Source organism: Pelodiscus sinensis, chromosome 19, assembly GCF_052426305.1.
Source record: "Pelodiscus sinensis isolate ZL-2025 chromosome 19, ASM5242630v1, whole genome shotgun sequence".
NCBI classification, from domain to species: Eukaryota; Metazoa; Chordata; order Testudines; family Trionychidae; genus Pelodiscus; species Pelodiscus sinensis.
The window spans coordinates 27,166,791-27,181,093 of record NC_143070.1 but is presented as its reverse complement, the minus strand read 5'-3'; the positions used below and the strand labels follow the sequence as shown (position 1 = coordinate 27,181,093).

Here is a 14,303-nt window from a genome sequence, read left to right as displayed (position 1 = left end):
CCACAGGCTGTCACTCCTGGGCCTTCTAGAGCAAAATGTGCCTCTTCATTCTGACTTTGAATACCTGGGCTTTTAGCAAGCAGATCTGCATCTTACACCAGCATTTGCTAGTGCAGGGTCTCAACAACTTGTGCAGAGAAGGAGACAGCAACTGTGGAGCATCCATGCTAACTGTTTCAGAGAGCAGATGAATGTAAGCTCTGTGCCAATGAGAGAAACTGTCACTCCAGATGGGACTTGAACCTACAATCCCTGGCTTAGGAGGCCAGTGCCTTGTCCATTAGGCCACTGGGGCACACAGAAAAAACTGCCTGGGAAAGAAATTCACCTTTCTAAATGTCCCTTCTTCAACTTTTAGCTCCTGATTAAGCCCCTTTGAAGAAGCCAGATACACAGGAAGGGCTGATCACACCCCTCTGAAAATCAGCTTTCCATGGCTATCTGTAGCTGGCTCCAAGTCATGGGCCTTGACGTCTCGTCTCCCTCCCGAAACCAGGGACGTGTCTCCCACGGCTACAGCCTCCTGAGGCTCTATGGCCGTGTCTTTACAGCAGGGACAGCAACACTCACAGCCCCACAGGAGGGCCCCTGGTCTAGCAATGTGGTCCCCTGAGCAGCCTCTGATGTTCCCTGCTTGAGCCCCAGAACCAGCCCTGAGTGAGAGGGCAGAGGGGGAGCAGCTCACACATGCCAAGGGGCTGGCCAGGGGCAGGACATGAGCCTGCAAGGCAGCAGTGACATCACAAGGAACTTTTACAGCACCTCAGCTCATTGGCTGGGAGGCAGTGACCTCACAGAGCAACCTTGGCAACAGCCAGGTGGGACAGGGGCAATTTCAGAGACCCCCATGGCCTGGCTGCCTGGAATCTCTTTTGTGAGGTTTTCCCGTGAACTCTATTATAATTCTCTTCACTTTCCTATTGTTTGTCTGTGTGATCGCTGTCTGGATTGTAACTGTTTCTGTCGGCTGTATCATTAATTTTGCTGGGGGAAAATCAACAAAGGTGGTGGAGTGTGATTGGTTAGGTAAATCATAATAGTATGTTAGCTTTGGTTAGTAAAATCATATTAAAATAATTGGTTAAGTAGGACTCAATTTTCACTATATAAACTGGGGTCCAAGGAGACCAGGGAGAAGAAGGAAAAGGGAAATGAGAAGAAGAAGAAGGAGGGAAAGGGAAAGGAAGGAAGAAGACCAAGGGTACGTCTAGACTACCGCGTTTTGTCGACGGAAGTTTTGTCGACAGAAGGTGTTATGCCTCGTAAAATGAGGTATATCAGCGTCGACAAAACTACTGAGTTCTGTCGACGTTAGGTAGTCTAGACACTCCCCAAGAAGGAGGAGGGAGACCTGGAAGCAGAACTCCCCTCTAAGCCAGCCTCAGACCAGAACAGCCAGGACTCCTCTGCATGACCGGTGAAATGGTTTGCTGAGTGAATTCTGTGGGTCAGGTGACATCAGGCCTGGGCACTGAGATTATTTATGAGTTTCCCTGGCCTGCTGTTACTTAGAGCTGTGATGACTGAGTGGTTGAGGCATTGACTTTAAGATTCCATCGCATTTTCCTGTGCAGGTTCAAATCCTGGTCACAGCAAGGCCTGTATTTTGGCCACACCCCTTCCTAAGGCAACATGGTACCCAGACCCTGAGAAGAACATGCCTGTCCCATCAGAAAGGACACCTGCAGAAGGCAACAGAGGCTACAAAAGCAGGAGAGAACATGGATTGCAGGGTCCTGCCCAACAATAGGAAAACCAGTCTGGCTTTCAGCAGAGCCACCTCCCCATGGACACAGCTAGGGGACCAAGCAGCTCCAGTGGCCCCTCCCTCTCCCCAAAAGCCGGCCCTGGTTGGGGAGAAAGATGCTGGGCCCAGCGGCCTCCCTTCACCTGGCAGAGGCAGAAGTGATGGAGACAGGCCCAGGGGTGTGTGGGCTGCAAAAGCCTCTTGTTCCCTTCTCAACTCCTAACAGTGCAAACTTCGGGGAGAGTAGCTCAGTGATAGACTACAAATTATATGAGCGTTACTTCGAATCCAACTGATCTTTCAATGGACACATTTCTCTCTCCAATTCCATTACATTCTAGGTTTCTATTTTTTGGATTCTATCAATGAATACGAATCCTTACTGCTGTCCTGTGCCAATGCCCATAAACCAGGCAAACCCGTCCCTCGGCTGGAGCCAGCTCAAACCCGCTGTGTGTCTGGTTTCTGTTTCCATCTATTCGACAAGGGTGTGATTTGGATGCCCAATGGCAGGTCCTTGGTCTCCACGGGCTGTGCTGTGCAGAAGAACAAGAACCAGACCCAGCTGGGGAGGAATGGCCTAGTGTGTATTGCAATTGGTGGAGGAGTTGCCCAAATCTACCGGAGATGGGCAGGAGCCTGTTACAAACACACACTAAACACCATTATCAGACTGCCCGGTGCACATTCCTACCGTCCCTTGTGCACACAACATACCTGGGGCTCTAATTACTGGCCACCTGCCTTTCACACAGATCATTGATCCTTGTGACTTTCAGGTACATTCATACGGCAGCTGTTTAAACATAATGTGCTTCTATTGCATGACCAGCACCAGAATCTCCGGCTATGTCTACACTACGGATTTCCTCAGCAAAAAAGGTGCTAATGAGGGTCTCATTTGCATGAGTCATGATCTTATTTGCATATTTTCTGGCAAACTGATTTCACGCTGGAGTTGTTGTGCAAAAACAAGCAGTATGGAAGTTTTCTTTTTGTGCAAAACCCCCTTTTTCTGCAAGATCAGGATACCTCTTTTTGGGGGGCATAAGAATCTTGTGAAAAAAGGGGCTTTGTGCAAAAAAACATTCACACTACTTGTTTTTGCACAACAAGCCCATTGGCTGAAAATATGCAAATGAGATTGTGACTCATGCAATTGAGTCCCTCATTAACATATTTTTTAAGGAGAAAACTTCTAGTGTAGAAGTAGCCTCTGTGAGTCACCAGCAGTGGGGCTGTTAGTGTCGGCATCTAACTAATTGCACCATTAGGCCATGTCTTCACTCTGGTGGAGATGGCTGCTGCAATCCATCTTCCAGAGCTTGATTTAGCAAGTCTAGCTAAGCTGCACTAAATCAAACCCCTAGGGTACCTCCTGCTCTTTGCTACTATCCTACTCCCACTGTGAGGGCACCACCAAGCTCAACTGAAGGTAAAACCAACTCCAGCTACATGTTGAAGAATGGTGGGAAGAAAAGTCCCTTTGGGCTGGCAACAAGGCACCACTGGGAGTTGAACCCAGGATCTCCTACTTACAGGCAAGTGCTTTAGCCAACTAAGCCATGGTACCCTCCTTAAAAAGAGGTTTGAAACTGTTCTACTTTATGGTGCCAGACACCCCCTTCCCGTTCCAAACTGCAGCCATTCCCCATTCCCCTCCAGCTCTTGCCATGACTCAAGGTCTGTGCAGCCCAAAACATTTGATCAGCAGCTGGTACCCAAAACCTTTTTGTCAATTGTAGCACCAGGCCCCAAAGGGACAGACCCAAGGCAGCCACCTGGTCCTAAGGCCGAGCCTGTAGCCAGGGGGAGGGAGAAGAATCTCTTCTTTCAGCTGGAGTTGAATCAGCAACTTAAGGACACTTGCCGAGCACCCGCTACAGGCCTCTGCTCTGCCAGCTGAGCTACGTAATGGTACCTGCAGCAGGCTGCTTTGCCCAGGTGGGCTTTTTGACCAGTGCCAGGGCAAGAGCCCCGCAACGGGGGGCTGGCCCCAGAGCCTAGGGCCCGGGAGTCTGGTCAGCAAGTGAGACTCGCCCGTCAGTCCAAGCTGCTTTCTCCCCGGCTGCCGTTCCTGCCTGTCCCGTGCCAGCGCCGCACGCAGGCCAGTGGGGCAGGACGGGGGGTGTCAGTGGGGCCCTGCTCTCAGTCCGTCCCTCACAGGCCCTGTGGGCTGCTCGAGGGCTTAGCCCGTCGCCCAGGCCTGGCGCGGGGATGGAACATGGGGCACGTGTCCCCCTGTGAGCGTGTGCGGGGGCAGGAGGGAGCCACACGGGCCCGGCTGAAGGTTTTGTGCTGGGGCTGGAGGCTTGAGCCTGAGCTGTCGGCCTCAGCGGGACTTGCTCCTCCCCCCTCTCCTGCCTTGCTGCCTCCTTTGGCCAGCAGCGCTCAGGGGCAGCCGGGAGAGCGGGCACCAAGGGCAGAGGAGGCCGAGGCACAAGCCCCTCAGAGGGGACAGGCCTGAGGCCTCTGGCTTGCCCAGGCTCACGCCAAGGGGCTTTCTGTGGTTCCGGGCGGGGGAGGGAGGCCAGGCCCAGGCCGGTGGGAGAAGGGGCAGCGCCTGCCAGGGCAGCAAGGGGAACTGCAGGGAGCGAGACGCGGCGTTTCTGCCTGGATCACTCAAGGGTCCTTCTGTGGGTGAAGAGCCTGTGACACCCCTGTGCTGCTGGGTTCCTCTGCCCCTCCCCTGGGAGGCCGTCCCCATGGGGGGCTCGTCCCCTGGCACTCATCAAAAGCCCACCTGGGCAAAGCAGCCTGCCCCAGGCACCTTCCATAGCTCAGCTGGCAGAGCAGAGGCCTGTAGCGGGTGCTCGGCAAGTGCCCTTAGGTGGCTGATTCAACTCCAGCTGAAAGGAGAGATTCTTCTCCCTCCCCCTGGCTGCAGGCCTGGCCTTAGGACCAGGCAGCTGCCTTGGGTCTGTCCCTTTGGGGCCTGGTGCTACAATTGATAGAAAGGTTTTGGGTACCAGCTGCCAATCAAATGTCTTGGGCTGTGCAGACCTTGAGTCACGGCAAGAGCTGGAGGGGAATGGGGAACGGCTGCACTTTGGAATAGGAAGGGGGTGTCGAGGGTTTCGTCACCAGTGCGGCTGTTCCTGTTCTGTTCCATGCTGTGAACGTTCCTGAGAAGGTTGGAACCAACCCGGCTCCTTTAGGGGCGGAGACTGAGGTGTTTAAACAGCGCGAGCAAACCGGGGACAGCACCAGCTGGCCCAGGCGGGGGAGAATAATTGCACTCGGGTGTCCCGGGGTCTGGCTCGATCACAGCGGGCAGGCTACTGAGAAGGGCCACAGGTGCAGGCTGCAGCGTTGGAGGCTGGGGACTTTGCTGCCGCGGGGCGGGCTGGATCCTCTGTAGGCTCCGTGGCTGACCCACCCTCCCCCGGGGCAGTTCAGCGGCTCGTGCCCCGGCCCTTACACGCGGCAGCGACCAGAGCCCCAAGCCCACCTGCCCCTCCCGAGGGAAGTGCAGAGCCCGGCACCCCCAAGCTACTGGCCCAAGAGGCCACGGGGAACCAGCGCGCGGCCTGCACCTGGAACAGCGGTGGGACCAGCAGCAGCTGCCCAGCCCGGCCCGTGGCAGCAAGCTAGGGGCTGCAGCCGCAGCTCGGAGATCTGGGCTCCTCCGCGCACTCGGCGTACCTCGGGGTGCTCATTTACATACCCACGATGCATTGGGCACAGTGATTCACCACCCGCGTCCATGGGGCAGAGTTTGCTCCTAAAGCCCCTGGCTCCCACGCAAAACTCGGGCTATCAGCACGGCAGAGCAACAGGCTGCAGAAGGGGTGGGGATTTGCAGACAGTCCGGTATAGCCACCGTGAGTTGAGAAACAGACGCCGTTTTTCTGGCAGCGCCTCTGCAGCAACTGTGGTATACTCTGGGTTCTCTTCAGATTATATAAATCTTTTGCCTTTTACTAAAGATTTTCATGGAGAGGAACATTTAAGAGTTTATACTCAATTTTTTGAGGCTTCACTCTGGTGAAGCTACTCAATGGTGTGAAAAAACAGAACTGAACTATTAGTTTTTGTAGTGAGGCCTGTAGATGCCTGTGTTTATTTGAAAATGATGTACCTTATGATGTGCTACCTTTTTAATAGTAGTAGTTGTGTTAGTCTAGTCCAGCTAAAACAAAAAATAGAACTATGTAGGGCTAACCAGAGGGGTTACATCTAGACTGGCATGATTTTCCGGAATGCTTTTAATGGAAAAGTTTTCTGTTAAAAGCATTTTTGGAACAGAGCATCTAGATTGGCACGGACACTTTTCCCCAAAAGCACTTTTTGCGGAAAAGCGTCCGTGCCAATCTAGACTCGCTTTTCCGCAAAAAAGCCACGATCGCTTTCTACTGTGCTGTCTACAGTGGCCCTTGTCCGGAACAGTTTTCCGGAAAAAGGACTTTTGCCCGAACGGGAGCAGCATAGTATTTCCGGTAAAGTGGCTGATTTCTTACAGTAGATCATCAGCGCTTTTCCGGAAATTCAAGGGGCCAGTGTAGACAGCTGGCAAGTTATTCTGGAAAAGTGGCTGATTTTCCGGAATAAGTGGCCAGTGTAGACACAGCCCGGATGCGCCCAGCTACGGAGGGCGACAGGCCCAGTTGGACCGGGGGTGTCGGGGCGAGAGCGGAAGCCGCACGGACACAGTGCCTCCTGAGTGGCGGCTCCTGTCCGAGCCAGCTCCTGTTGGGTGTGCGGGCTGCAGCCGGGGAGAGTGCCGGTGGGGTCGGGAGTCGGGGTGCAGCAGCACCGCCAAAGCGGGGCTCAGGCCGGAGAGGAGAGAGAGCTCCGGGCCAGGGGAAGACAGGCAGGCAGGGGCGTGTCCCGGGCGGAGAGGCAGAGGGGCGTGAGTACGTATGCAGATGTGGGCACGAGCAGAGGCTTGTGGGAGCACGAGCGGGCTAGCGAGCGGGGCCCGCCTTGGGCAAGCGGGGCTCGGTGTGGGTGTCGGGGGCGGCTTGGGGGCGGGTGCGGGCAGTAGGGGAGTGTTTGGGACGTGGCAGTGTGGGTGCGCAAGGCGGCGTCCCCTGTGATGTGAGAGGCTTTGGGCGGTGGGGGGCAGGCAGTGGTTGTGCAGGTGGAACTCATACTTACCTGGCAGGGGAGATACCATGATCACGAAGGTGGTTTTCCCAGGGTGAGGCTCATCCATTGCACTGTGGGTGTGCTGACCCCTGTGATTTCCCCAAATGTGGGAAACTCAACTGCATAATATGTGGTAGTGGGGGACTGCGTTCGCGCTTTCCCCCGGCGCTCGCTGTGAAAAATAGACTGACAGATGACCAAGACAAACAGAGAAGAAATGTTGCTGCTTTTGTTTTTGCTCTTTTTTTTCTCTGTGGCGAGCGTTGCTAGTTTTTTGCATTTTTCTCTGCTTAGTCCCTGTTCTGTGCTAAGGCTTGGCTTGGCTGGTCCCTGGGGGGGGGCTCCTTTTTCTGCTTCTTCTGCCATCTCCTGGAAAGCACATCGCTTTCCTAGGCCATTAATGCCCCTCTTCAGCCACCCTGCTTGCCTTACAGGAAGTTTCCCCTAACGGCCTGCTGGCCCTCGCTGCAGCCCCAGCCCCTTGCTTCTCGTCCTGGCCTCCTCCCCCCCCCCACCCCCCGAGCTTCAGAAGAACCAGAAGTTCTCTCTTCTCTGCCTATCAGTCTTTTATGGCCCTGAAAACTCTTAGCAGCTCCCCTCTAGCAGACTCCCTTCCAATCTTCTACACCCCGCACAGTCAGTTTCTCTTGCATTTTTCTGCATTCCCTGTCTCCGATTTGTATGAGTCTGCCTCCCTTCCCGCCCACAGGGTACAATGCTCCAGCTAGGCCTAATCCTCACCGTGTAGAGCGGAAGAATTACTTTTCCTGTCTTCCGCACGACGCTGCTGCTTCCGCTAACGCGCCCCAGAACCATGTTCGCTGCTCTGGCAACCCGTTTACCACTCTCGACTCCCGTTTACCTCGTGGTCTGCTGTGACAGCCAGCCTCTCCCTGGTCCTCTCCCCTGCTGCGCCGATTCTTGTCCACAGTATTCCTTCCTAGACAGCCATTTCCCATTCTCTCTCTCTCTCTCTCTCTCTCTCTCTGCCACCTTGCACATGGGCGCAAGCAACGGATCGATCATTCGTAAGTGGAGTACTTTGCATTTGGCCTTATTGAACTTCATTGTAGTCTCTCCAAACCATTTCTCCGCTTTGTCCAGATCATTCCGAATTGTGAGGAACCCGTCCTCCACAGCACCTGCAACCCCTCCCAGCTCTGGGTCCTCCGCAGTCTTGATAAGCGTACTCTCTACGCCGCCCATCCGAATGGCCGAGGAAGGGAACCAGGCCCACAAGGAATCCCTGCCAGACCCCCGCTCATTACACTCTTCCAGCGAGGCTGGGCACTACGGCGATAACTATTCCCTGGGAACGGTATCTCTGACCCTTTAGCAGCACCCTGACGGTAGCTCCGTCTAGCTTGCGTTTGGCTAGCGAGCGCGTTCGTGCGCAAGTCACGTGAGACGGTACCCACAGCTTTCCTGAAGACAGCAGATATACCCTTTTGATAGGTTGCCCCTTCCCCCTCTTCGGGAATCTCTCCCACCTGCCGCGAGTTTTCTGAAATAATCCTCCATATCTCAGATGTCACCCCAGTCAGCTCCTTGAGTACGGGGGGGAGGGGCCCCAACTCAGCGGCTGCCGGGAAACAGATTACTGGGGCTACGTCTACACTGTCACCCTTTTCCGGAAATGCTTAAAATGGAACAGTTTTCCGTTATAAGTATTTCTGGAAAAAGAACGTCTACATTGGCAGAATGCTTTTCTGGAAAAGCACTTTTTCCGAAAAAGCGTCCGTGGCCAATGTAGCCACGCTTTTCCGCAAAAAAGCCCCGATTGTCATTTTCGCGATCGGGGCTCTTTTGCGGAAAAGACTACTGGGCTGTCTACACTGGCCCTTTTCCAGAACAGTTTTTCCGGAAAAGGACTTTTGCCCGAATGGGAGCAGCATCGTTTTTCCGGAAAAACACTGACGATTTTACATTAGATCGTCATTGCTTTTCCAGAAAAGCAAGCAGCCAGTGTAGACAGCTGGCAAGTTATTCTGGAAAAGCAGCTGCTTTTCCGGAATAAGTGACCCAGCTTAGACACAGCCCAGGGGTTTGTAGTAATCTCTGCACATCAGAAATGCAGAGTGAGATGCAACTGGAGATGCAAAGGTTTCAAAGAAGTTGATCAACCTTTCAGGGGGCACTTGGAGTTGAAACAGGGACCCTTTTGCCTATAGTCAAACACTTTACCACTGAGCTACACCCCCATTACACTTGCTTCTTTGCATCCAGTGTTAGTGCCTGGGGCTGTGTCTAGACTGGCCAGTTTTTCTGGAAAATCAGCCACTTTTCCAGAAAAACTTGCCAGCTGTCTACACTGGCCGCTTGAATTTCCACAAAAGCACTGACGATCTCATGTAAGATTGTCAGTGTTTTTGCAGAAATACTATGCTGCTCCCTTTTGGGCAAAAGTTTTTTTCCGAAAAACTATTGCGCAAAAGGGCCAGTGTAGACAGCAGAGATTTGTTTTCCGCAAAAAAGCCCCGACTGCGAAAATGGCGATCGGGGCTTTTTTGCGGAAAAGCGCGTCTAGATTGGCCACAGACACTTTTCCGCAAAAAGTGCTTTTGCGGAAAAGCATCCTGCCAATCTAGACACGCTTTTCCGAAAATGCTTTTAACAGAAAACTTTTCAGTTAAAAGCATTTCTGGAAAATCATGCCAGTCTAGACGTAGCCTGGGGCTGTGTCCACATTGGCCACTTATTCCGGAAAAAGTTTGAAGTAGGAATAAGAGATCCTCCGGAAAAGGGCTTTTTTCCAGAGGATCGGGACCAGTGTAGACGCTCTTTTCCGGCTTTTCTAAAAGCCGGAAAAAAGCGGCGGACATTTTTATTTAAATGCCGCGGGGGATATTTAAATATCCCCCGCGGATTTCCCTATTACGACCTGTAAAATTAGCATGCCCCTTTTGGAAAAGGGGCCAGTGTAGACGAGCCCCAGGTGTCCTTTCTGATGGGACAGGCCACGTTCTTCTCAGGGTTTGGGTACCATGTTGCTCTAGAAATGCTTGTGGCCAAAACACAGACCTCACTGTGAGCAGGATTTAAACCTGCGCAGGGAAACCCTATTGGATTTCTAATCCAACACATTAACCACTTAGCCATCACAGCTCTAACTAACAGTAGGCCAGGGAAACTGGTAAATAATCTCAGTGCCAAGACCTGACGTCACCTGACCCACAGAATTCACACAGCAAACCATTTCAGCAGTCATGCAGAGGGGTCCTGGGTGCTCTGGTCTGAGGCTGCCTTAGAGGTGAGTTCAAGGGGAAACCTCACAAAGGAGATTCCAGGCAGCCAGGCCATGGGGGTCTCTGAGATTGCCCCTGTCCCACCTGGCTGTTGCCAAGGTTGCTCTGTGAGGTCACTGCCTCCAACCAATGAGTCTGTCCCACCTGGCTGTTGCCATAGTTGCTCTGTGAGGTCACTGCCTCCCAGCCAATAAGCTGAGGTGCTGTAAAAGTTCCTTGTGATGTCACTGATGCCTGGTAGGCTCATGTCGTGCCACTAGCCAGTCCCTTGGCATGTGTGAGCTGCTCCCCCTGCCTCCCTCACTCAGGGCTGGTTCTGGGGCTCAAGCAGGGAACATCAGAGGCTGCCAGGGGCCCTCCTGTGGGGCTGTGAGTGTTGCTCCCACTGCTGTACAGATAGGGCCATAGAGCATCAGGAGGCTGCAGCGGTGAGAGACACTTCCCTGGTTTCGGGAGGGAGACGAGATGTCAAGACCCATGACTTGGAGCCAGCTGCCTATACCCATGGAAAGCTGATTTTCAGAGGGGTGTGATCAGCCCTTCCTGTGTATCTGGCTTCTTCAAAGGGGATTCATTAGGAGCTAAAAGTTGAAGAAGGAACATTTAGAAGGGTGAATTTCTTTCCCTGCCAAGCTTTTCTGTGTCCCCCAGTGGCCTAACGGACAAGTCACTGGCCTCCTAAACCAGGGATTGTGGGTCCCACTTGGGGTGACAGTTTCCTTGTTGTTCACTAACAAATAGTTTGCATTCCTTTGCTCTCTGAAATAGTTGGCAAGGATGCCCTGCAGTTACTGTCTCCCTTGCTGCAGAAGCTGTCCAGACTCCTCACTAGCTTGTGTTAGGTGCAGATCTGGTTGCTAAAACCCCAGGTATTCAAAGTCAGAATGAAGAGGCACATTTTACTCTAGAAGGCCCAGGAGTGACAGACAGCAAGAGGTGGCTGTAGCAGGGTCTGCCTGGAGACAAAGCGGAGCCTGAGGATGAGAAGGCCCATGAGAGGCAGAGACTCCAGAGCAGTGGGGTGGTTAGTTATTTGGTCTGGCAAACTGACAGAAAATCCCCAGGCCCTGAGCATGGTGCGGGCAAAGCCCATGGGGCAGTTTGCCTGGTGGGGTTTGGGGGGTGGAGAAGCTGTGAAGCTCTGTGAGTGGATAAGGTCCCTGGCTGAGCTGTGCCCCCTGCCGTGTGTGTGACTCAAACTGTCCCACGTCCCCTTTTGTGTATCTGTTGCGCTTCCAGCTTCTTTCCTTAGGCACGTTCATCCGGCAAAGACAGTGTGTGATAGGAGTTGAGTGAGAGGATGGAGTGTCTGGGCCTGCCCCCAAAGGTCCATCCATGAAGGGCAGAAATGTTGGGGATATGATGTGGGTCACTCCTCCCGAGGCACACAGCCCTCCCCCCACCCCGTGTTGGGAGCAAAGGGTCTAGAGAAGTATTGGGGGGGGGGGGTCTTGTTCCCTGCTCTTGCTCTGCCTTGGGCAAAGAATTAGTAACCGAATATTTGTCCAAGTTTATGTACAGAAAAAAACTGACAAGCATGTTTCTGTGGGGTGGTGGTTATCGTGTTTGCTTAATGTGCAAAAGGCTCCTGGTTCAAAGCCAAGCAAAAAGTGGGAACAGGGGGTTCTGCTCCTATTTGTGGCTCCCCAGGTAAACACAGCCCCTGCTGCTTGGGGATAAACCCAACTCCCAGATTGAGTAAAGCAAGGAACAACAGGAGCCCTGCCCTAGAAAGGGAGGGGCCAGTGTGTGTGAGTGCATGGCCCAGACAGACAGCCCCAGGGTGCAAGGACAGAGCTGCTGGGTGTCTCTAGTGGTCCTGAGGGGGGGAGACATGGGTGTTAGCAACATGCTCATGTGGTGCCATGTTCCAGCACTGCCAACAGGGGGTGTTTTTTGTGGTGTCACCTGATTCCCCCCAACTGTAGACCTTGTACCTGCCCTGTGGCAGGATAGAGACCTAGGGCCAAGAGAAAGCAGGAAGAGCCCCAGGATGCAGCTCATCTCCCCTTTTCTCCTGCAGTGCAGGTTGTGATAACAGCTCTAAGCAAAACCATCACTGTGAAGTAATTAGCCCCTATTGGAGCATGCCAAAGCCTGGGATTGAACCAGGGACCTTTAGATCTTCAGTCTAACACTCTCCCCACTGAGCTACTTTGGCTGTGATAAGAGTCTTGTGTGGCCTGTAATTCTCTGTCCAGGATGTTTTGCCGCATGTCGTCATGCCCTGCCCAGGAAGGCCAGACTGGCCTTTCCACAGCGCCCCTTCTTCACAGCCCAGAGTCAAGGTTCCCTCTAAGCCAGGCCTGGGCAATACAGGCCAGCGGGCTGGATCCAGCCCATGAAGCCACCCAACATGGCAGCAAGAAGCCTCAGGCAGATTCCCTGCTCGCCCTGCCCCCACGCACAGCTGAGAGAAGGGGCTGCTGGGCCCTTTGTGTCTCTCAGCTGTAGAGGAAAAGGCTTCAGGCCTGGTCCCTGCTCCAGGCTTGTTTGTGGCCAATGGGAGCTGCCTGCTTGAAGCCCTGGCCAGTCCCCACAAGCTCTTATTCACCCAGGGGTATGACCTGTACCCCCTGCGCAGGGAAGGGGCTGCCTGAGAAATGTGCTTGGCTGCTGGGAGTGTCTCCCCCAGTGTCTTCCACTGGCACCCCAGCCCCTCCTTTCTCTCAACAGACTTTGAAGTAAGAATAAGAACCTCCAGAAAAGGGCACTTTTTCCGGAGGATCGGGGCCAGTCTAGACGCTCTTTTCCGGCTTTTTTAAAAAAGCGGCGGACATTTTTATTTAAATGCCACGGGGGATATTTAAATCCCCCGCAGATTTCCCTACGACGACTAGTGAAATTTACATGCCCCTTCCGGAAAAGGGGCCAGTGTAGACGTAGCCCTGAAGTGTTTCCTGAGAAAAGGGGATGCTGGGAAAGTAGTGTCCCTGCTCCCTGCACAATCCCATTGGCTGGTTTCTGGCCATGGGAAGCACCATCCCCCCTCCACTCAGGTTCTTATTCACCAACCCACATGGCCCCTGCAGCCTGTGTGGGGGCAGGGCAGGCTGCCTGAGAAATGTGCTGGGCTGCTGGCCGGGAGTGAGCCAGGTAAGTCTCCCAGCCAGAGCCTGCCTCTGGCACCCCAGCCCCTCCCTTCCCTCAACCCACTGGTACCCCATGTAAACCAAACCCTCTGCCCCCCTCCTGAACCCTCACCCCTCCCAGATCCTGCACCCCAGTCCTCTGCCCCAAGCTCCTGTCTGCACCAACCTGCATCCCAGACCCCCACCTCCTCCGTTAATAGCATGGAAAAGTGCAGCCCTGGGAGCATTTCCCGTGGAAAAGATGGCCAAGCCCAATCCCCTACACAGAGCCCCAGAAAATACCAACGGACACTGGGCACTTGTAAAGCTCCGTCTTGGGCAGCGCTACGGAATGGATCCGGCTGGCCATCGGGCTGACTAACGCCATCCACAGACGAGTCCCAGTGAGACTTCTCAGCCCAAGTGCAGAGACTGTGGAGTCTCCCACTCTCAGCCCAGGGGCAGAGGGGCAGCGCCCTGAGGAGGCGGGTCCCGAGGCAGCAGAAACCTTTGAAGGGAAAGGAGACGTAAGGTAAGAAGGAAGGAGAACAAGTCACCTCTTCCCAGGAGAGATGTGGTGGGAAACTACCAGATCCGGTGCAGATCTCACACATGGCAGGGGGGATGTGCTCTTGCGCAACATGCCACCACAGCCAAAGGGACTTTCAGAGATGAAGTCTAGTTCCCTGCCTCACAGCAGAACAAATCACCATCCAGATCAATGTCTCTCCAAAACAGGAAGCTACCAGGAGTGGGGTTTGAACCCACACAGACAAACATCTATTAGATCTTAAGTCCAACGCCTTAACCACTTGGCCATCCTGGTGAGGAAGAAAAGAGCAGACGTGTGCAAGTTCTCTCCCCAAATAGCCCAGGGACTCGCTCTCAGAGTATCTGCCTGTCCCATCTCTGTGCCAGGGCTTCCCTCCTAAAGGGTGAAAGAGGCGCCCCCTCCTCCGCAGAGAGGGTTTTTGTTGTGCAAGAAGGGGCAGTGTAGACGCTCCTTCTGGTGCAAGAGTCTCTTCTGCAAAAATGGTGGCTCATTAGGTATGGAAATGAGGCTCGGCGATATTCAACGCTTAGCCTCATTTGCATATTTCTCATGCAAGAATCCATGCCTGTAGACGTAGCCCTAGTGTTTGCCCTGCT

General features: G+C 53.8%; 4 non-coding genes across 4 annotated transcripts; 2 read left to right on the top strand and 2 right to left on the bottom strand.

Moving 5' to 3' along the window:
- The first annotated feature begins 5,626 nt into the window (after positions 1-5,626).
- On the top strand, positions 5,627-5,742 carry LOC142821684 (U5 spliceosomal RNA). Its single transcript, XR_012898373.2, has one exon. It is a non-coding gene; the product is annotated as a U5 spliceosomal RNA (small nuclear RNA).
- A 1,097-nt stretch (positions 5,743-6,839) lies between these two features.
- Positions 6,840-7,003, top strand: LOC142820569 (U1 spliceosomal RNA). Its single transcript, XR_012897796.2, has one exon. It is a non-coding gene; the product is annotated as a U1 spliceosomal RNA (small nuclear RNA).
- Positions 7,004-12,171: 5,168 nt separating this feature from the next.
- On the bottom strand, positions 12,172-12,244 carry TRNAF-GAA (transfer RNA phenylalanine (anticodon GAA)). The gene has a single exon. It is a non-coding gene; the product is annotated as a tRNA-Phe (tRNA).
- Positions 12,245-13,897: 1,653 nt separating this feature from the next.
- On the bottom strand, positions 13,898-13,980 carry TRNAL-UAA (transfer RNA leucine (anticodon UAA)). The gene has a single exon. It is a non-coding gene; the product is annotated as a tRNA-Leu (tRNA).
- Positions 13,981-14,303: the final 323 nt, after the last annotated feature.